The following is a 22,223-nucleotide window of genomic DNA, read 5'->3' as shown; positions in this document are numbered from 1 at the left end:
ACTTCTGGCTAGCCGTTTCCGGCTAGTAAAGCAGCCAATCGAACCAATCTCGGTTTGATTGGCTGCCCTGGAGGGCAGAGGAGAGATATCGGGAGCAATGATTCTAGCACCAGACTGCTTGTGTAACTCTAAAATGGCAGCCTGTAAAGGCTTTTAAAGTGCTGACTATGTATAATTTATTATTTGTCTCCATTCTACAGGCATGCACAATTTTAAAGCATGACATGTTTGGTATCTATTTTTCTCATCGCAACATCATATTTTAAAAAATGTGGTATTATATTGTGTGTGTGCACAGAGATTCATTAAAATTATATTTTCCCTACAAATTTGCATTTAAAAATGACTGCACAAATATCGTGTCATGTTGAAAATTGCAACAACCACAATTGTATTCTCCAGACCCTCTGCTTAAAAAATATATATAATGTTTATATATATATATATATAATGTTTGGGGATTCTAAGTAATTTTTTTACATGTACAAGAGAAATGTATGAATTGGCCTGGGCAGTAGGTGGTTAATATTTGTGTGAATTGAACGTTTGTGTAAAATGTCCAGTTTTCCTGTGCCTACTTTATAATTCAGTTCAAGTAAGCCATCTGACTGTCACTCTTCTCCCTTTCCATTTCATTATTTCATCTCTCTCTAGTTTTACCAATTCTGATTTAACACATCTTTAAATTAAACGAGAACTACATTAGTAAAACAATCATATCTATATTACAGTAGTATTGAACCCTCAGCGTTTTTTTTTTCTTAACATGGGAGTAGGGTCACTTGCCCTGCATGTGTTGGTACCTTTCACCTGGAGCATGCTCATCAATGCCCGGGACCCGGCGGGGACCGTATCATGTGACAGCCAAACATTATGGCGGTTCTCCAGCTTAGAGCAGAGCTTCCCACTGTGTGCAATTAATTAATTACACAGAGTCCTTCTGTGAAATATCCATGTCCCGTATCACTACATGTCCCATGTCACTACACACCATAGCTTGGTAGATGTTGCATATAGAAGGGACACCGCTGAGCCTGTGCCCTCTCCATGAGTCCATCGTACCTCTGTCACCTCCCTTCCAATAACAGAATGGGGTTCCGCTGTGCACAAAGCACAGACCTCCTGCATGCACATAATCAACTCTTTCTGCTCCCGTACCATGTGGCTGGGCTATCGGTCCTCATGACATGGGTTTGGTCCCAGTTGCTGTGAGAAATAGACCACTGGGGAGGGAATCAGATCACCAATCTCCTTGCTACCAGAGAACCCATCATCTATACCAGGTACCGCACTCAATACTGTCTGCAATATACCTTGCACTATTTCTTAGTTACCTATAGCAACTGCATGGCTCCTGCTTTTCCTACCAAGTACACCTTCCGTAGTGGCTTTGCTTTATACCCAGCATGTGCTTTACTGACCCTAGTTCCTTCATACGCCAGCAACCATCATGCACCCCTCTAAAGAACTTCAGACCAGGCTCAAAACAGTTGCTGGAGCTTTACTTTTTAACGTTCAAACATGAACACCTTCAAAGGAACATCCCCTAACTAACTCCTTCCTCTGACGGACTGCTGGGTGCAGCAGTACCTCTTGGTGATCCATGATAGTCACATCCTCCTCTTGCATGGGCACGAGTGGCCCAGAACCTGGCATCTCTCCCTTTTATAGCAAAGGGTGAATAGGCAGGGCCCAAAAGCCTGGGAACTGAAGTGCAGAATATTAACCTCTTCCCCAGCCTGGGTCAGCCACTGCCTAAATAATAAACTGTAGGCAACCTGCCTACAAACACATTAAATACCATAAAAGAAACATTCACTAGTAAACTATTTGTTAAAATTCTTACCCAGCACCTGCAGTTTACAACTTTCAGTGCTACTGGCTCCCTTTTTCTCAGTGCTGCTTCCCCGAACTTTCACTCTTCCCAGAAAAGAGTTAACAGTGTCCAGTGTAGTCTATTGGCTACAGGGACAGTGTCTTTGTATTGATGCATACAGTGTAGGGAGACAGACTTCTAGTCCCTGCATGCAAGGGTGGCTCCTGCAAGAGAAAGGAGCCACCCTGAATCAAGAAACCAGGGGCAGAAGTCATGGCACCAGCTTAAACTTGTATATCAGCAAGGATTAAAAGATAAAAGAAATGGCATACCCAGTAAGTAGATAAATCAGCTACTTAAAATTACTGAAAACCTATTAAGAAGTATTAATTTGATAAAACTGGTATGTTATAAAAAGAGAAGTATGGCTTTTAAGCCCGCTGTCGGCTGACGCCAAAGAGCTGGTCCAGGCTCTGGAAGGATCCCGACCATATTGTTGGCATCCACCCAGCTACCTGATTGACAGCTGACTCTGGCCCTCAGCTTGGCTGAGAATCCAAGCCAGCTATGCTTGTCCCCTCACCAGCCCAGTGCTCCAGTGAGCACAGGAGGGGCAGGGCAGAGAGCAGTGACTGACAGTCACTGCTCTCTGCTCAAAGCTGACAGAGAACTGAGTGATCAGTGGTCATTTGATCGCTCAGTTTTCTGGCACAGACCCAACAGGGGACACCTGCAGAATTACACCAATGCTGTGGCATGGAGGTGAAAATGAAGGGACAGCTGCATCATACCAATGCTGCAGCATTAAAGTGAGTGTAAAGGTTTTTTTTTTTTTTCAGAGCCCCAAACTTGTTCATTAAATATCTTAATTTGTATACATTGTTTGAAATGATTTATGGTAGTGTATAGGAACACTGGATTGTGCTGGATAAAAAGGCCCTTCGAAACATTAAAATGTTTGAATTGTACAGCTTTAATAAAAGCATCAACCATATCTCTATGCCAGAAATGCTGGCATTTCTGTGTTTAATCTACATATGTAGCACCCTGGTCCTAAACAGGGCTGCTAATAAATCTAGTTGTGCTAGGTGGTAATTAGCCTGGCTAATTGTTAGGGTGATCCACTGACTTTTGCCCTAAACCTGAATCTGGTGCACCTCTCTCTTCTCTCACTAGGATGACAATGGCATAGTGAATTTGGGTTAGGAGTGGATAGGTTGACCCAGCCAATTGGTAGAAGTCTCTTTGGCCCCTGACCTTCTGGGAGAGCATATTTATTCAGGAGGAGTCAGGTGATCGGGGTTGTGTGCCACCCGGATGGCTGTCTCGGTGAACATATGTTGTATAGCTCGCGGTTTCTAGGCCAGAAGCCTGAGGCCTATCTGGAAGCACCTGGCTGCTAGGCTGTCTGAGGCCTATCCAGGACTTTGTGGAGCAGCGTGGGGTTGGGGCTTCAGGTCAGGAGCCTAACCAAGTTGCCAAGGTTCAGCCGGACAGGGAACCGAATGTTGCCAGAGGTGAAAGAGAAGCAGTTGCTATAAGGGACGACCACTCCTGTTTCCAGAGGCAAGTGAGGATCAAGGTCAGAGGTAAAGGAGAAGCAGTTGCCACCAAGGGACAACCACTCCTGTTATCAGAGACCAGTGTATGAAGTCTGAATAAGTACCGGAGCAGCCTTTTTCACTAGCCGGAGATGGTGAAGAAGTGGGAAAGCTTCAGCAGAATCAAGTCAGGGACCCAGCGGGTAGCGTGGGTGAAGCTTGACATGTATACAGCGGGTTAGCTGTGGAAGAGCTCAGGGGATCCAGTGGCAGCTGGGGTCTTGGAAGTCTAGTGAGAAAGACATGGAGCTCAGTGTGAAGATCTACAGTGGGATACTGTGAGATGTGGGAGAAGATCTACAATGGGCTACTGTGAGTTACGTGTGCAGATCCATATTGAAAGTTGAGAGTTCAGTTGCTATAGGAGACAGCAGTTGCTACAAGATACAGATGGCTGCATTCAGCTTAAAGGCCCTCGTTCTGTATTGCTGTCTGCCTATTCTGGCTATAATGTAAATCACTGTGTAAGTTTAAAAAATATTTATATTTATACTATTTTCTTCACAGAATGGCTAAGAGCTTAGCAAAACACTGGTCAGTTGTTAGAGATTTAGCAGGAGATCTTTCTCAGATGTGTTATTGTCAAACATGGAATTGTAAGCTCTAATGAGCAGGGCTCTCCGATTCCTCTTGTACCCAGGTCCGGGTTAACATAGGGGCTATTGGAGCTGCAGCACCAGGCCCCTACCATAAAATAGGCCCTGGCTAGCCAGACTCTCTGTCATGGTTTTCTGTCACTTGTAAACACAGAAGCCCGGCTTCTGTGCTACAAGTGACCGCACACTGCTCAGTTGAGGGGGTGAGCACCGCTGGTTTACAGAGCGGGGATCTCCATCTCCCGCTTACCCGTCGTTCTGTCAAAATATCCATGGGCGAGTGACACATGAGGCCCTGCCTGCTAGACCGGCTGAGCTGTCCATCATAGGAGCCGACCCAGTCAGGAGGCCGAACCTCGTGTGTCACTCGGCCGCACAGGGCCTGCTCTGTGTAAACCGGCTGCGGTGGCTCTCCTCTTCAGATGCCTGGGCACAGCCAGCTGAGCCAGGTAAGGCTGAAGGGATGGGGCCAGGCACTGATGATGAGACTTCATTAATGGGGACTGCTTATGAGGCTGCAGTAATGGGCACTGATGATGAGGCTGCAATAATGGGCACTGATGATGAGGCTGCATTAATGGGCACTGATGATGAGCCTGCATTAATGGCACTGATGATGAGGCTGCAATAATGGGCACTGATGATGAGGCTGCATTAATGGGCACTGATGATAAGGCTGCATTAATGGGCACCGATGATGAGGCTGCATTAATGGGCACCGATGATGAGGCTGCATTAATGGGCACCGATGATGAGGTTGCATTAATGGGCACCGATAATGAGGCTGCATTAATGGGCATTGATGATGAGGCTGCATTAATGGGCACTGATGAGGCTGCATTAATGGGCACTGATGATGAGGCTGCATTAATTAGCACTGATGATTAGGCTGCACTAATGGGCACTGATGATGAGACTGCATTAATGGGCACTGATGATGAGGCTGCATTAATGGGCACTGATGATGCGGCTGCATTAATGGGCACTGATGATGAGGCTGCATTAATGGGCACTGATGATGAGGCTGCATTAATGGGCACTGATGATGAGGCTGCATTAATGACACTGATGAGGCGTTATTGATGGGCACTGATGAAGCTGCATTGATGGGCATTGCCTGTGTATTACGTTCTCCTGAACCCAGAGCTCTGTGTATTGTGCTCTCCTGAACCCAGCACTGTGTATTACACATTCCTGAACCCAGCGCTCTGTGTATTACGCTGTCCTGAACTCATCGCTCTGTGTATTACACATTCCTGAACCCAGCGCTATGTATTATGCTCCTCCTGAACCCAGTGTTCCGCGTATTACGCTCTCCTGAACCCAGCGCTCTGTGTATTACGCTCTCCTGAACCCAGCGCTCTGTGTATTACGCTCTCCTGAACCCAGAGCTCTGTGTATTATGCTCTCCTGAACCCAGCACTGTGTATTACACATTCCTGAACCCAGCGCTCTGTGTATTACGCTGTCCTGAACTCATCGCTCTGTGTATTACACATTCCTGAACCCAGCGCTATGGATTATGCTCCTCCTGAACCCAGTGTTCCGTGTATTACGCTCTCCTGAACCCAGCGCTCTGTGTATTACGCTCTCCTGAGCCCAGAGCTCTGTATATTATGCTCTCCTGAACCCAGCACTGTGTATTACACATTCCTGAACCCAGCGCTCTGTGTATTATGCTGTCCTGAACTCAGCGCTCTGTGTATTACACATTCCTAAACCCAGCGCTATGTATTATGCTCCTGCTGAACCCAGCTTTCCGTGTATTACGCTCTCCTGAACCCAGCGCTCTGTGTATTACGCTCTCCTGAACCCAGCGCTCTGCGTATTACGCTCTCCTGAACCCAGCGCTCTGTGTATTATGTAAAAACAGTGTTTAAAAATAATCTAAAACCAGACTAAATTGTCACACTAAACAGCGCTAATGTTGAGCAATAATATGATAAACATGTGGCCAACTACACATGCAAAAGAAAATCCTTTAAAAGAAAGTCCCTTAAAAAGAAAAGTGATGCAGAGTTCAGAGTGTAGTTCATAAAGCGTTCATCAGGTGATCATGAAAAAATTCCTCAACGTGCACCTTCCACCGATCACTCCAGATTCCACCCAGTGTGAACACACTCCCCTCAGGGGGTTAAACTCACCAGAGCTGGAAAGTAATAAAGCATTCAAAATAGTACTTCACACCAGCAGCTGCTGTTAACACCACTCCGGAGGGATCATAGATGTTCAGGGCTCACAATAAGTCAAAAAACAAAGAGAGAGGCGCACATAGCGTAATCCTGTTTATTGACTGTAATCCCTTCCAACACATACATACACCCCCCTTCAATAAATATACGTACATCAATGATCTTTAATAAACTTGCAATCAATCAAGCAGGTAGTGAGGAGCGTTTACTTCACCGCAACAAGCCAGTACCGCTATACAGAAGACGTTGTCCACTTCCTGGCTCTGTGTATTATGCTCTCCTCCCACTGTACAATTTGGCCACACCCACCCCATGACGTGGCGTGCTCCCCCGCAGGAAGGGGGGTTCCTGCACCTGTTCTCTGAAAAAAAAGCCCTAGGCCCAGCCTCCCAAAAAAAACAGGCTGTGCATGGAAAGCAATGGGCCGAGAGGGAGAGCTCTCCCCTGGTCTGACCGGTCCTGCATTCCGCATGCGCCACCTGGGCTGGGTGGCGGGATTAATAACGGGCATCGTGGGTAGTACTAATGGAAGCCAGGTATTCAGCTTCTGTAGTGTTGTGTTAGGGCTGCACAGCTGTGCCCTTCAACCTCACCTCAGGGCGCGCCATGCACGCCAATGCAGGGCTCTTATGGAAGCCTGAGACTTTCATAGCATTGGGCCTGTCCTGCTGCACCCTTTCACCTCAGGTGCACACGCTGACGCACAGCCCTTAAGGCCCACCAAAATCCTCAGCACCAGGCCCATAATGCTCTTAATCCGGCTCTGCTTGTTCCAAATTGTATTGTAACTGTAATGTCTGCCTTAATTTTGTAAAGCAATGCGCAAACTGTTGGTGCAAAATAAATCCTGTATAATATAATAATAATGGAAAATATTGTTTGGATATTATACAACCTCTCCTCAGACATGAGGATTTTTTTTTTCTTTAGGGCCAGAACTATTTCTACAAAATGTCGTACTGCATGTAGGTGCCAGTATGTTTCATAAACTGCGACACTGAAAGCAGCAAGAAATCATTGCATTATACATGCCTGGACTGACCGTGGCAATTACTGATATTATAGCTAGGTCAACAGATCTTAAATGAACAGAAAAATGTGCATACAAATGGAGACTAGTCTAATTAAGCTCATTAACCTTAGAGCTCTGTGCTGCATCGGCAAAAGGCAAGTTTGAAAACAAGCTGTACCTCTGCTGCTTTGACAAAAGCACATCAGTCTTTTGACCAATTGCTACAGGCTGGGCAAGAGCAAATATGGTCCTTTATATGATCTACCACTTTCGGATTTTATTGTTGATATCTGTTGAGACTTCATCTGATATCTAGTCAGGGGATTTTCTCCCTTTCATTCAAACTGTGATCCACCTACTCCTGTCCTGCAAACAGTCTACCTCCACCTGCAGTAATTTTATCTTTATCGGTGTTCTCCTTAACAGAACTACACCAAACCACAAACCAAAAACGCTATTTCATCTCCATACTTTATCTTGCTGAGAAGTCACTTTGGAAAACACCCCCTCGCATTTCTGGCTGTGGCCACCTTGAGTAAAGGCAGATAATTCCCATAGAATTTACTGTACTTGCTGGAATCTATCTTCCCTTAGCTCAGGCATGCAGGAGGGTGTGCTTAGCTGAGAAAACCCCTCCTCCCCTCCTGAAAACTCCTGGGATGTATGACATAATTGGCCTAGGCCTGGAAACTAGAAAGTAACTGAAGAATGTAATTGTATGATATACTTTCCAATCTATTTACTTATTCTAGCAGCATAAGGATTCAAAATAGGCAATGTTGATTGAGAGAGTGAAATTCTGCTTTAAATGGCGATGATGTTACTAGATAGTCTATATAGGGGTCTACACAACAAATTAGCCAGACTGCATCCCATGATCCTATGCCAATACCATTGCAGTGATAACTACGGCAGAAGGGGGATGGGTGCGGAACAGAAGGCGACCTGCTACATGGGCCTCCACTCTCTCACTGCCCTTCTATTTCACTTCTTAGTCGTGTTCGTTAACTCATTCCCCACTATGGTTTTGTTTTATACCACACAAAATGGGTGCTACAAAAATTTCTGTAGTTTGTTGTTCCATCTCCTCATACACTCTCATATACTTTCTTTCCCCTTCCCCCTCTATGACAAAGATTGCTTATTGTAATACTTATTGCTCCCTTTCTAATTGCCTTAATGGTACATCTACTGGTCTCAAATACTATATAATTTTCGCTAAAAATGGATATTCTTCTTCAGAAAATATACATACAAAGTAAACACTACACTACCTAGATTAACACCCTAAATCTAGTCTCCAAATCTAAGGGAGTGGCAATGGCGGTCCATTTAGACTTCCAGACAGAAGACAAGGAAAAGGAAGTGGAAAATAAAAAACATATCAAATGTTTAGAAAAATGTACCATTATACGAAAAAAAAAGGTTGTTTTTAAAATCCTCAATGACAGGTTCTGCTCCAGGCCCGGACGGCTTTCTGGCTCTATATTATCACAAGTTCCAGGATTTTTTGGTTCATCTGATTCGGTACTTTAATACTTTAAGGGATGGGGCCGCCTTGGACCCCACCTCCCATATGGCATATATATCAGTTATTCCAAAGCCCAATAAGGATACGGGGAGGTTGAAAACTACTGGCCCATTTCACTTATAGATAATGATCTTAAACTGTTCACAAAAGTATTGGCTAACAGACTGTCATCCTTTATCAGTTCTTATGTACATAGAGATTAGGTGGGCTTCATCCCAGGTTGTCAGGGGCCAGATCAGATAAGAAGAGCAGTGGACGTCATCACGCTTCTGCAGTCGGGATGGCCTGGGGGCATCTCTCAGGAGGGGCTCCTCCTGTCCTTAGACTTCCAAAAAGCTTTTGATTCCGTGTCCTGGACGTACATGTTTCAGGATTTAGAGACCTGGGGCTTTGCTCCTCTCTTTTTACGTATCTTGGGATCACTCTACTCTCGCCCACAAGCCAGGGTAAGTTGTTGGGATACCATTCTGACCCTATCGCCCGCTGTCCCCACTGCTTATCGCTATTGTGATCGAAACTGTGGCCGTGGTGATACGGGAAGACCCGATTAAAGAAGTGCTATGTAGTCCCCATACACATAAATGTGTGTTATTCTATTTAAAAATTAATATTATGCTATTTTTTGTGACCTCCCCCCTTACCTCACTCCCGAACATTCTTCAGACTTTGCGTAACTTTGGCAAGATCTCTGGGCTCAGAGTGAACGAGACAAAATCTTCTGCTATGAATATTAATGTTCCTGCCTCACTGCTCTCACGTAAGAGGGAATCCTTTCCTTTTTTAATGGCACTAGGTAGCTCTTCCATATTTAGGGATTAATCTCTCTCCCTCATACTCGTCATTATATGAGGTTAAATTACTCTTCCTGTTTTAGACACCTGGAACGACTACTTTCTAGTTGGGCCCTGCATAATCTCTCGCGGCTTGGTAGAATTCATGCAATCAAAATTACCCTTTTGCCTAAACTTTTATATTTATTCAGGTCTTTACTGGTAAGGGTCTCTAGGTTGGACCTTTTCCGCTTTCAGGCTAAAGTGATAACGTTTATATGGGGCACTAAAGGTCATAGATTGGCTCGCTCCACTTTGTTTGCTCCCCGATCAAGGGGGAGGGGTCTTGGTGTTCCCGATTTCTATGCCTACTATAAGGCAGTGCAAATAATGCAACCATCGACCATCTACTCTTGCCACAAGAGACCTGATGGGGTTCCAATGGAACATCAAGCTATTTCGTCCTTCGCGATTGATTTCCTCCTGTGGCGCCCCCTCAAAGAAAGACCCTTAATACAGTCCCCCACACAATCCCACTCGTTTGCCATCTGGGATCAAGTGCATTCTAGTCCCTTGCTGACCTCCACATTTACACCTCTGGCTCATATTTTTCATAACCCTGATTTTCCTTCTGGTATGGACATTAGGGCATTCAGGTGGTGAACGGACAAGGGCCTATATCGCATCACTTTTTTACTCATCGCGGTCCCCTTACTCTTTCCCATTGCTCCTCTGTCCTGGAGATGCCTCCAACAGAACGGTTCAGTTTTTATCAAATAGCTCATTTTTTGCAGTCAATGTGGCCCTCGGGGGAAGCCTCCTGCTCTAACAGCATATGAGCAATGGTGCACTAAAGATCAGGGTTCTAGAGGGGGAATTTCTATGTTATATGAGTCACTGCTCACTCCACCTCAGAAACAACCATACATGCTGGCTGGCCTAGGACTGTGCTGAGGACCTGGAGTCTTGGTGTTCTAGACTTCAAATTTCCTACAAAGGCATCCTGAATGTCTCTCTGATAGGAGCCAGTCTGAAAGTATTGGCTAGATGGTATTTAGGCCTGGCCAGGATGTATAGCACAGCCACCGCAGAATGCTTCAGGAGCTGTAATTTGCAAGGCTCCATGCTTCACATTTGGTGGGAGTGTCCAAAAATTAGGACCTTCTGGAATAGGGTGTTTTCGATGCTCTGAAAAATAACAGGACTCTCTATTGAGCAATAACCTTATCTAGCCTTACTTAATAACTTACCTTCGGGCTGGCCACGTCCACTGAAATGTCTAATTTTCTTTATTTTGCTAGCGACTAAGATTGTTATAGCAGGAGCATGGAAGACACCCTCAGTATCATTTAAGCGATTGAAACATAAAATATCTTGGATCACGGTACATGAAAAGATTTCAGGGATTGTTAACGATTGCAGTAAGTTGTTTGATCAGACCTGGGAGCTTTGTACCTTTGTCCATGAATTCCGGGGTGGTACAAAGGCGGGACCCACTTCCTATTACACTAACTTTCTCTCCAACCTAGGTCTCCTTGTGCTCTGTTGTAACTATAATCTTTCATGCTGGAAATATACTATGTGTGTTACTCTTGACAATGTGATATTGTTGCCATATGGCTGTTTTTTGTTTTGTTTTTATGCCGACATAAATAAAAAATTTTGAATGCAAAAAATAAGGTGATTTTTAAATTGATGGAAGCAACACATCTCAGAAAAGTTAAAATAGGGCAACAAAAAGCTGGCAAAGTAAGTGGTATTAATAAGGGAAAGCTGGGAGAACATTTTTCAACTAATTAGGTTCATTGACAACGGCCCAGAAATATGATTGGGTATAAATTCATATGTAAATTTATACAATGGTACCAATTTATTAACAAAAGACTTCCAGAAGTCTAAAATAGGGGCCTGCGGGTATAGATTTGTGAGCATGAAATAATAACAGTCCTATCAAAATTGATGTTGAGCAGTTAGCATCCTATATCGGGTAAGAATAGGACAACATTCATAGTCAGGCTGGGTTCACACTGCTGCGGTGGCAGACATCGCATGTGATTCGCAGCGCACTGCTGTTCACATCACATGCGATGTCTGTGCTGTGCGATATCAGCCATACAGATAGTATGGCTGATATCGCACCGCATTCGGTCCAAACTCGCACAGGACCCTTTTTTTTGTTCGGACCAAAATCGGATCGCATGGGTGTTCACACCTATGCGATCCGAAAATGTCCGAATTGTCAGTTCGCATTGCAATATGCGGGCTGAACTGGGGGTGTCATTAACATTGTATGACACTCCCCAGCAGTTCGCATATGGCAGTGTGAACTGCCGTGCGAGTTGGTGCGATGCGGGAACCCGCAGTAAATTCGCTGCGTTCCCGCACCGCAGCAGTGTGAACCCAGCCTTACATAGTTAGTCAGGTTGAAAAAAGACACAAGTCCATCTAGTGCAAAAAAAAACAAAAAAAACCCATACAATCCCATATACACAATCCTATACCCACAGTTGATCCAGAGGAAGGCGGAAAACCCCAGCAAAGCATGATCCAGGGGGAAAAATTCCTTCCTGATCCCCCCCGAGAGGTAATTGGATATTCCCTGGATAAACTTTACCTATAAATTTTAGTACCCAGTTATATTATGTACACCTAGGAAAGAATCAAAGCAATCTACTGAGCTGGCCAGAAACACCTCTGGAGGTAGTCTATTTCACCTTTTTACAGCTCTTACTGTGAAGAAACCTTTCCGTATTTGGAGATGAAATCTCTTTTCCTCTAGACGTAAAGCGTGCCCCCTTGTCCTCCGTGATGACCTTAACCACTTAGGGACCGAGCCTCTTTCTGAGATTTGTTGTTTACAAGTTAAAAACAGTTTTTTTTGCTAGAAAATTACTTAGAACCCCCAAAAATTATACATTTTTTTCTAACACCCTAGAGAATAAAATGGCGGTCGTTTCAATACTTTCTGTCACACCGTATTTGCGCAGCGGTCTTACAAGCGCACTTTTTTCTGGAAAAAATACACTTTTTTTTAATTAAAAAATAAGACAGCAGTAAAGTTAGCCCAATTTTTTTTTTATATTGTGAAAGATAATGTTACGCTGAGTAAATTTATACCTAACATGTCATGCTTCAAAATTGCGCCCGCTCGTGGAATGGCGACAAACTATTACCCTTAAAAAAACTCCATAGGCGATGTTTAAAAAATTTTACAGGTTGCATGTTTTAAGTTACAGAGGAGGTCTAGGGCTAGAATTATTGCTCTCGCTCTACTGATCGCGACGATACCTCACATGTGTGCTTTGAACACCGTTTTCATATGCGGGCGCTAGTCACTTATGCGTTCGCTTCTGCACTCGAGCTCGTCGGGACGGGATGCGTTTAGCCGTTTAGAAATTTATTTATTTTTTCTTATTTATTTTGACTTTTGTTTTTTTCAATTTTACACAGTAAAAAAAAAAAATTGTGTCACTTTTATTTCTATTACAAGGAATGTAAACATACCTTGTAATAGAAAAAAAAGCATGAAAGGACCTCTTAAATATGTGATCTGGGGTCAAAAAGACCTGAGATCTCATATTTACACTAAAATGCAATTAAGAGCTATGGGTGGAAGTGACGTTTTGACGTCGCTTCCGCCCTGCAATAATATGGAGACGGGTGGGGACCATCTTCCCCTCACTCGTCTCCATGTCTCCCGCCGCCAATAAGCTCACTGAAGAAGAGGATACCGGGGTTATGGCAGCTAGCTGCTACCATAACAACGATATCCTCCTTCAAAGTACCAACGTACAACAACGGTGGCCGGTCCGGAAGTGGTTAAAAGTGAATAACTCAACACCAAGTTCTCTATATGGACCCCTTATGTATTTGTTGATCATATCCCCCCTTAATCTCCTATAAAAAATTCCTATAATAAATTCAGTTTCTCTAATCTTTCCTCATAGCTGAGCTCCTCCATGCCTCTTAGTAGTTTGATTGCCCTTCTCTGCACTCTCTCCAGTCCCCGATATCCTTTTTGAAAACTAGTGCCCAAAACTGAACTGCATATTCCAGATGAGGTCTTACTAATGATTTGTACAGGGGCAAAATGATATCTCGCTCTCTGGAGTCCATACCTCTCTTAATACAAGAAAGGGCTTTGCTCGCTTTGTTAAGCACAGCTTGGCATTGCATGCTATTATTAAGCTTATGATCTACCAAAACCCCCAAATCCTTCTCCACTATGGATTGCCCCAGTTGTGCTCCCCCTAGTGTGTATAATGCATGCATATTCTTAGCCCCCAAGTGCATAACTTTACATTTATCAACATTAAACCTCATTTGCCACATAGTAGCCCAATGAAACAGTGCATTGAGGTTTGCTTGTAAGTTGGATACATCCTGTAAAGGATGTTATGCCACTGCATAGCTTGGTGTCATTTGCAAAGACTGAAATGGTACTTTTAATCCCAGACCCTATATCATTTATAAAAGGTATTGAAAAGTAATGCCGCATACACACGGCCAGACTTGCCAATGGGCTAAACTCTGTCAGCATTTCCGACGGAAAGATTTAGAACATGTTCTATATCTGAGTCCGTTGGAAATGCAGACAGAAAAAGTCCGATGGGGCATACACACGGTCGGAATGTCCGACCGAAAGCTCCCATCAGACTTTTTCTGTCAGGAAGTCCAGCCGTGTGTACGCGGCATAATGGTCCCAATACTGAACCTTGGGATACACCACTGATAACCTTAGACCATTCAGAGGAAGAATCATTAACCACTACTCTCTGAATTCTGTCTTTTAGACAGTTTTCTATTCATTAACAAACTGATCTTTCCAAGCCTGTAGACTTAACCTTACACATTAGCCATGTGTGGGGAAATGTCAAATGCTTTTGCAAAATCCAAGTATACTACGTCCACAGTCACCCCTCTGTCCAAGGTTTTACTTATCTCCTCATAAAAACAAATCAGGTTTGTTTAACAACTTCTGTCTTTCATGAATCCATGCTGTCTGTTGCTTAAAATATTTTTTAGGCACCACATTGGCCCTATGCCAATCCAGTGGTACTATTCCAGTCATTAATGTGTCCCTAAAAATTAGAAACAATGGCTTTGCAATGACAGAGCTCAATTCTTTTAGGATCCATGGGTGGATGCCATCTGGTCCTGGTGCTTTATCCACCTTCATCCAGTCTAAATATTTCTGGACCATATCACTTTTCAGCCTTTGTGGATAATTTGGGGCTGTGTCAATACCATCCCCGTTATGGACTTGAGCTCCCCCATGCTCCTTATTATACCCAGAGCTGAAGAAAGTATTTAATACATTTGCCTTCTCTTTGCCCCAGTCACCAACTACAGATTATTTTGTAAAGGGCCTACATGCTCAGACCTGACCTTTTTACTATTTACTATACAGTATCTCACATCTTTGTAAACATTTTATTACATATTTTCATGTAACAACACTAAAGAAATTACACTTTGCTACAATGTAAAGTAGTGAGTGTACAGCTTGTATAACAGTGTAAATTTACTGTCCCCTCAAAATAACATCACACGCAGCCATTAATGTCTAAACCGCTGGCAACAAAAGTAAGTACACCCCTAAGTGAAAATGTCCAATTAGCCATTTTCCCTCCCGGGGTCATGTAACTCATTACAAGGTCTCAGATGTGAATGGGGAGCAGGTGTGTTAAATTTGGTGTTATCTCTCTCACTCTCTCATACTGGTCACTGGAAGTTCAACATGGCACCTCATGGCAAAGAACTCTCTGAGGATCTGAAAAAAGAATTGTTGCTCTACATAAAGATGGCCTAGGCTATAAGAAGATTGCCAAAACCCTGAAACTGAGCTGCAGCACGGTGGCCAAGACCATACAGCGGTTTAACAGGACAGGTTCCACTCAGAACATGGTCGACCAAAGAAGTTGAGTGCACATGCTCAGCGTCTCATATCCAGATGTTGTCTTTGGGAAATAGATGTATGAGTGCTGCCAGCATTGCTGCAGAGGTTGAAGGGGTGGGGGGTCAGCATGTCAGTGCTCAGACCATACACAGCACACAGCATCAAATTGGTCTGTCGTCCCAGAAGGTGATGCACCTAAAGATGATGCACAAGAAAGCCCGCAACAGTTTACTGAAGACAAGCAGACAAAGGACATGGATTACTGGAACCATGTCCTGTAGTCTGATGAGACCAAGATAAACTTATTTGGTTCAGATGGTGTCAAGCATGTGTGGCGACAACCAGGTGTGGAGTACAAAGATAAGTGTGTCTTGCCTACAGTCAAGCATGGTGGTGGGAGTGTCATGGTCTGGGGCTGCATGAGTGCTGCTGGCACTGGGGAGCTACAGTTCATTGAGGGACCCATGAATGCCAACATGTACTGTGACATACTGAAGTAGAGCATGATCCCCTCCCTTCGGAGACTGGGCCACAGGGCAGTATTCCAACATAACGACCCCAAACACACCTCTAAGACGACCACTGCCTTGCTAAAGAAGCTGAGGGTAAAGGTAATGGACTGGCCAAGCATGTTTCCAGACCTAAACCCTATTGAGCATCTGTGGGGCATCCTCAATCGGAAGGTGGAGGAACGCAAGGTCTTAAACAGCCAGTGGTTTAGACATTAATGACTGTGTGTTGAGTTATTTTGAGGGGACAGCAAATTTACACTGTTATACAAACTGTACACTCACAACTTTACATTGTAGCAAAGTGTCACTTCTTCAGTTTTGTCACATGAAAAGATATAAAAAAAATATTTACAAAAACGTGAGGGGTGTACTCACTTTTGTGAGATGCTGTATTTGAAGATTTTTTTGGAGTTTGTCCTACTACAATCTGTCATTTGAATTTTTGCATTCTTGATTTCCTTTTTACATATTTTATTATATTATTTCTAACATATAAACGATGATAGTGTTTCTTCACTTTTATATTTTTTAAAAGCTCTTCTCTTAATATTTATAGCTTTTTTTAACTTTGACAGTGAGCCACATAGGTTTTATTTTTAGCCTTTTAAACTCATTGCCCGTGGAAATGTACTTTGCAGTGAGTTCGTATACAGTCTTGTTGAAGCATTCCCATTTCTGCTCTGTGTTCATAAATGCCAATATTCCCGCCCAGGCTAAGTCTTGGAGAGCAGCCCTCATCCCTGGAAAATTTGCTCTCTTAAAGTTAAGTGTTTAAATATTTCCCAAATGTATTTGTTGCTTACAGCTAACATTAGATTAAATGATGTTATGGTCATTGCTACCCAAATGTTTTTTTATATGAATATTGATAATAAGCCCTTCATGGTTTGAGATCACCAGGTCCAGCAAAGCATCATTCCTAGCCGGGGCCTCAATAAACTGCATCATAAAATTGCCTTGTTTATACATTTTTGCCCTTTAACTTTTGAAGCAGTGCCATTACTCCAGTCAAGTCCGTCGAGTAGGTAAAATCCCCAATTATTATTACCATCCCAGCCCTTTCTATCTGTTCCAGGAGCTGAGTCTCCACCTGCTCATTAACACTGGGAGGTCTATAACAAACTCCAATGATAACCTTTGTAGTACACACACCCATGTACATTTCTACCCACAATGCTTCAGGCTCATCACACTCTCCATTAACTAGGTCCTCTTTCACACTCGCTTTGAGATCATGTCTCACATAGAGAAAGACACCACCACCCCTCCGTTTTACCCTGTCTTTCCAAAAGAGAGCATAGCCAGGAATATTAATAGCCCAGTCATGTGAAGAATGAAGCCAAGATTCAGAAATACCAATTAAATCATAGTTCTCCTCGTGCACCAGAGCATCCAACTCACCTATTTTGCTTGGCAGACTTCTGGCATTGGTGAAAAAACACTTGGAGGTCCTTCCCTTCAAATTACAGCCTAGTTCATTAAATTGGTTCTTAAGGAGCGTCCACCTTCCATATATTCTGTCATTGATTCCAACGTGAACCAAGACAGCTGGGTCATGCTCAGTCCCTCCCAGTAATTTATCAACCCGGTCCATCACATGCCAAACCCTGGCACCAGGGAGACAGCAAACCATACGGTTGAGGCGACCCTGGTGATAAATTATTCTATCAACCCCTCTTGATTAAAGAATCCCCTATTACCACCAACTGTCTAGGACTACCAGCACTACCCTTACCACCCCTACTAGCTGGGCTGCTCTCCCGGCTGTTAGGGGTAGCAGTGACATCTAGGGCTCCTACCTCTGAGCTTGCCACCCCCACATTTTCACCCAACTTGGCAAATCTGTTAGGGTACTTAAACCTAGGGCTGGCCTTCCTTTTCTGTGAGCCCCTACGACTCCCTCTAACTGCATTAACCCATCTTCCTACCTGATAATCTTGACTTACCCCTCCACCCTCCCCATTAACCCTACTAGCCACCTGCTAAGTGAGCAGAGGACCCTTTTAAGGTTGTCAGTTCTGCCCATTCCTCTCCCAAATCTCATCTAACTGGTTTCCTCAGTTCCCAATTGTTTACAGAGTGTTGTTAAAAGAGGTGGGAATGCTACACCATGGTAAATGTGGACCTGTCCCAACTTTTTTTTAAACATGTTGCTGCCATCAATTTCAAATTATCTTAATTTTTTTAAACTGAACATTTTCCCAGTTCAAACATTTGATTTGTTTTCTATTGTCTATGGTGAATAAAATAGGGGTTTATGAGATTTGCAAATCATTGCATTCTGTTTTTATGGAGATTTTACACAGTGTCCCGATTTTTTGGGAATTGTAGTTGTAAAAGAAAATCCCCAAAATTTGGGTTTTCCCAATCTGCCAATGGGGACACTAGTTCTGGAGACCTCGGGGGCCCAAAAGGATTCCCTTAATTTAAAGGGATGTCCTCTCACCTCCTGTTTTGGCAGTGGTTATAACCCTCCCTTACTCTATCCAAAGAGATTTTTTTTTATAATTCTACTTTAACCTGCTCCTAAATGCACATCTGAACACAACAAATCATCTCTCTCAAGAGCATCCTTTGGGTAGACTCTGAGACCACATGCACAGGCAAAAGTTCCAGGACTGCTGGAGGATCTCACACCCTAGCTGTTACTTATCCGTCCACGACACTTGTAGTCAAGATAGATCAAGTATAAGTCCATCGCTCTTTGTTGGATCACCTGTAATATTTAGGCCACGTATTTTGTGGTCAGACCATGCTGCAGTCACCTTCCCCATCCTCATTTGCCATTCTTCATGCTCACCTCTTTCTTAAAGGAATCCATTTTTTTGCCCCTTTATACATACCTAGGTGGATGCAGCATCAGTCCGATGCTGCATCTGTCCCCGGGGCCTCTGCATTGAGAACCGAGCCAATGGCTCATTTCTCTTGGCTCCCCAAGCAGAGAGCTGCTGACTGTCAATCAGCAGCTCTCCTGCTCTGCTCCTCCAAGCTCACTGGAGCGCTGAGCTGTGGAGGGGCAGGGAGCAGCTGTCTCAGCCCCTCAGCGGCTCACTGGGAGGCTGAGACAGCGATCAGTCCAGGCACCTAGCGGATCCAGACTTACAGAGTCAGGATGACGCGGTGCCTGGACTAATCTGTTTGACGTCAGCAGAGAGTGGACTTCAGACCGCTCTCTGCTGAAAACAGGTCACAGGAGTGCAAAACGAATTGCACTCCTGTGACCCATAGGAGAAGCCCAGCCAAACGAGTTCAGGCTGGACTTTTTCCTTTAAAGACCAAATGACAACCTAATAAAAGGCAAACATGCCAGGGGGAATTTAACCTCACTATCTAGCAATTTCTAGAATACCCTACTCCACTCCCTGTTCAGGGGGAAGCCCTTAAGTGTGCCCTTGGGGCATCACTATGAAACATGGGTACCACCTGCAGAAAGAAAAAAAAATTCAAATCGTGACTCTCTTCTGGGCAACTCGGGCACCTTTAAAAATCCCAAAAATGTCTTTGTTTTGAAGCATTTTTTGTAGAATTAATGGTGGTTAGAAAAAATTTGCACAACTTTAATAATCAGAGAGGCTGGTTTCACAAATATATTTTGAATTTAGCAATGAATATGGCTGTTTTCTGGCACACAACATTTACCCTCGAAAGATGTCTACGTACATTTCGTCCATTAAAACACTTACTAGTTTACTCTCTGACAGAGATCTTGGATACCTTCAGATCCTTCAGTGACTCTTTATACAACATAAGGGGTAAATTTGCCAATTTACCACCCCAGGATCTAGAAACGAAAATCTCCATCTACCTAAAGGAAAATCTATTTCCTCATATAGCCCCAGGAGATGTAAACAAACAAAATACTCTTTTCTCTGAACAGGAATTTCGCTTCCTTCAAAATCAGTAAGAGTCCAGGACTAGGACAGTTTTACTGTCAGGTTCTATAAAACCATAGGAGCTTTCCTTGCTTTTGTCTTTATTCAAAAAAGTAACTCCCTTTCCAATCCCTGCCCATTTCCAAATCAAGCATCTTAAGCTTAAATTACTATCCCACCCAAACTAAAAAAGAATTAATGATCTGCTACAGTTATCGCCCCATATCTCTGATTAATGTGGCTGTTAAGCTTTACGCTTAATATTACAGCCCTTGCATGACTGCCCAATTCATCAAGATCAGACAGGATTTGTTTCAGGTAGACAGGTGAAGGATGATAATATATGAAGCATCAACCTCATCTCAGCAGCTTGTAGTTGTTCACTCCCTGTAGTCCTTCTTGTGGTGGACAAAGAGTGGGCATTTAACAGGGTGCATAAAGTTCTCTGTCACCAATTTGGGCCTGAGTAGTGTCTTTGTATCTAACATTACGGTTCTTAACTCTAAACCTACTGCCAGGATTTGGGTGCATGGTCAACCGTCCTCGCCATCGTCTATCCACAACAGAAACCAGACAGGGCTGTGCCTTGACATTATTGTTCTATATCCATACCATGGAACACTTGGCTGTCGCTTTGGATACCAACCCCTCCCTTCAGGGCCTGTGTCTGGTGTCATGTCATCACAAGCTGGCGCTCTATGCTGATGATCTCTTATTCTATCTCTCATCCCTGAACACTATTATACCAAATCCCACAAGAATTCTCTCAGCTTGGGGCACTTAGCAACTTCATGAAAAATATCTAGAAATCTGACTTTTTGATTTTATCCTTGCCTTTGACTCAGTAGGATAGTTCTCTCCCACCTATACTTATCTTCCTGTTACAACTAAGGGATTTAATTCTGCCATCCTTACAGCTGTCCTCAAAACCCAGTCCATTTTCTCTCATATCTACTACCCAACTACAATAGGTCTCTATCCAAAGAGACATTGCTAAATTGCTGCTTAATCACTTCAATACAGGGCATTTTTACCCCCTTCCGGCCCAGGCCAATTCTTAGCTTTCATGCAATGCTGTACCCCAACAAAATTTTTATCATTTTTTTAGAAACAGATAGAGCTTTCCTTTGGTGGTATTTAATCACCACTGGCTTTTTTATGTGTTGCTAAATAAATGAAAAAAGACTGAACATTTTGAAAGAAAAAAAAGTTTTTCTTAGTTTCTGTTGTAAAATTTTGTAAATAAGTCATTTTTCTACTTCACTGATGTGCGCTGATGAGGCTACACTGATGGGCACTGATAGGCTGCATTGATAGGCACTGATGAGGTGGCACATGGTAAAGAGCCTACATCATAGGCTCTTTACAGTGATTGGAGATGCGGTGTGTCCAAGGGACACTCCACACCACCGATCGTCGTGCCCCCCAGGGGCACGCATGAGCAGCTTGTTCTGGAGGATGTCATATGACGTCCAGTCAGAACAATGAAACCCCTACCTGGCCTATAGCAAAATGACGGTTGGGCAGGGGTTTCATTGTGGTTAAAGAATTTTAAACATTTATGAACTTCTCCAGCAGCAGACCTTTGAGCAATTTTGGATTTATTTGCTATGCTGACAGAGATGACTTACAAAGAGAGGCCACCTTTTGAGCTAGCCTAGGATTGGGTTCTAGGAAGGCAGTCATTGGAGGAGGATTGGTCTTATGCCCTGTACACACGATCGGACATTGATCGGACATTCTGACAACAAAATCCATGAATTTTTTCCAACGGATGTTGGGTCAAACTTGTTTTGCATACACACAGGCGCACAAAGTTGTCGGAAAATCCAATCGTTCTGAACGCGGTGACGTAAAAAACGTACGTTGACGCTATAAATGGGGCAGTAGCCAATAGCTTTCGTCTCTTAATTTATTCTGAGCATGCGTGGCACTTTGTGCGTCGGATTTGTGTACACATGATCGGAATTTCCGACAACGGATTTTGTTGTCGGAAAATTTTATAGCCTGCTCTCAAACTTTGTGTGTCGGAAATTCCGATGGAAAAAGTCCGATGGAGCCCACACACGGTCAGAATTTCTGACAACAAGCTCCGATCGAAACATATTCCGTCGTCCGACCGTGTGTACAGGGCATAAGACCTACATTTTGAGGCACCCACCCCTCCTTATCAAACTACTCTCAATAAAAAAAATACCAACATCCAGGTGGTACAGATGTCAGACCACTTGTGGGATCTGCTACAATACATTAGGGATAATCCACTTTCAGCAAGTGAAAACATCTTTTTACTAAAGACCAAAATGTTAAGTCATTAAACAAAAATAAACTAAACAATTGCTACAGATAGAAAGTGTAGGAATCTAAAGTTGCATGCACTAACCTGCAACAGCTTTTCAAAGCCTACAGATACAGCGGATTT

At 43.5% G+C, this 22,223-nt stretch overlaps 1 protein-coding gene across 3 annotated transcripts in view; it reads right to left on the bottom strand.

Annotated features, from left to right (window-relative positions):
• Positions 1-22,223, bottom strand: part of GTPBP3 (GTP binding protein 3, mitochondrial) — a 134,940-nt gene that overhangs the window by 61,437 nt on the left and 51,280 nt on the right. The window lies entirely within an intron of this gene.

This window comes from Aquarana catesbeiana, linkage group LG01 (assembly GCF_042186555.1).
Source record: "Aquarana catesbeiana isolate 2022-GZ linkage group LG01, ASM4218655v1, whole genome shotgun sequence".
NCBI classification, from domain to species: Eukaryota; Metazoa; Chordata; class Amphibia; order Anura; family Ranidae; genus Aquarana; species Aquarana catesbeiana.
The sequence above is the reverse complement of the archived record's forward strand: the minus strand, read 5'-3'. Positions and strand labels throughout refer to the sequence as shown.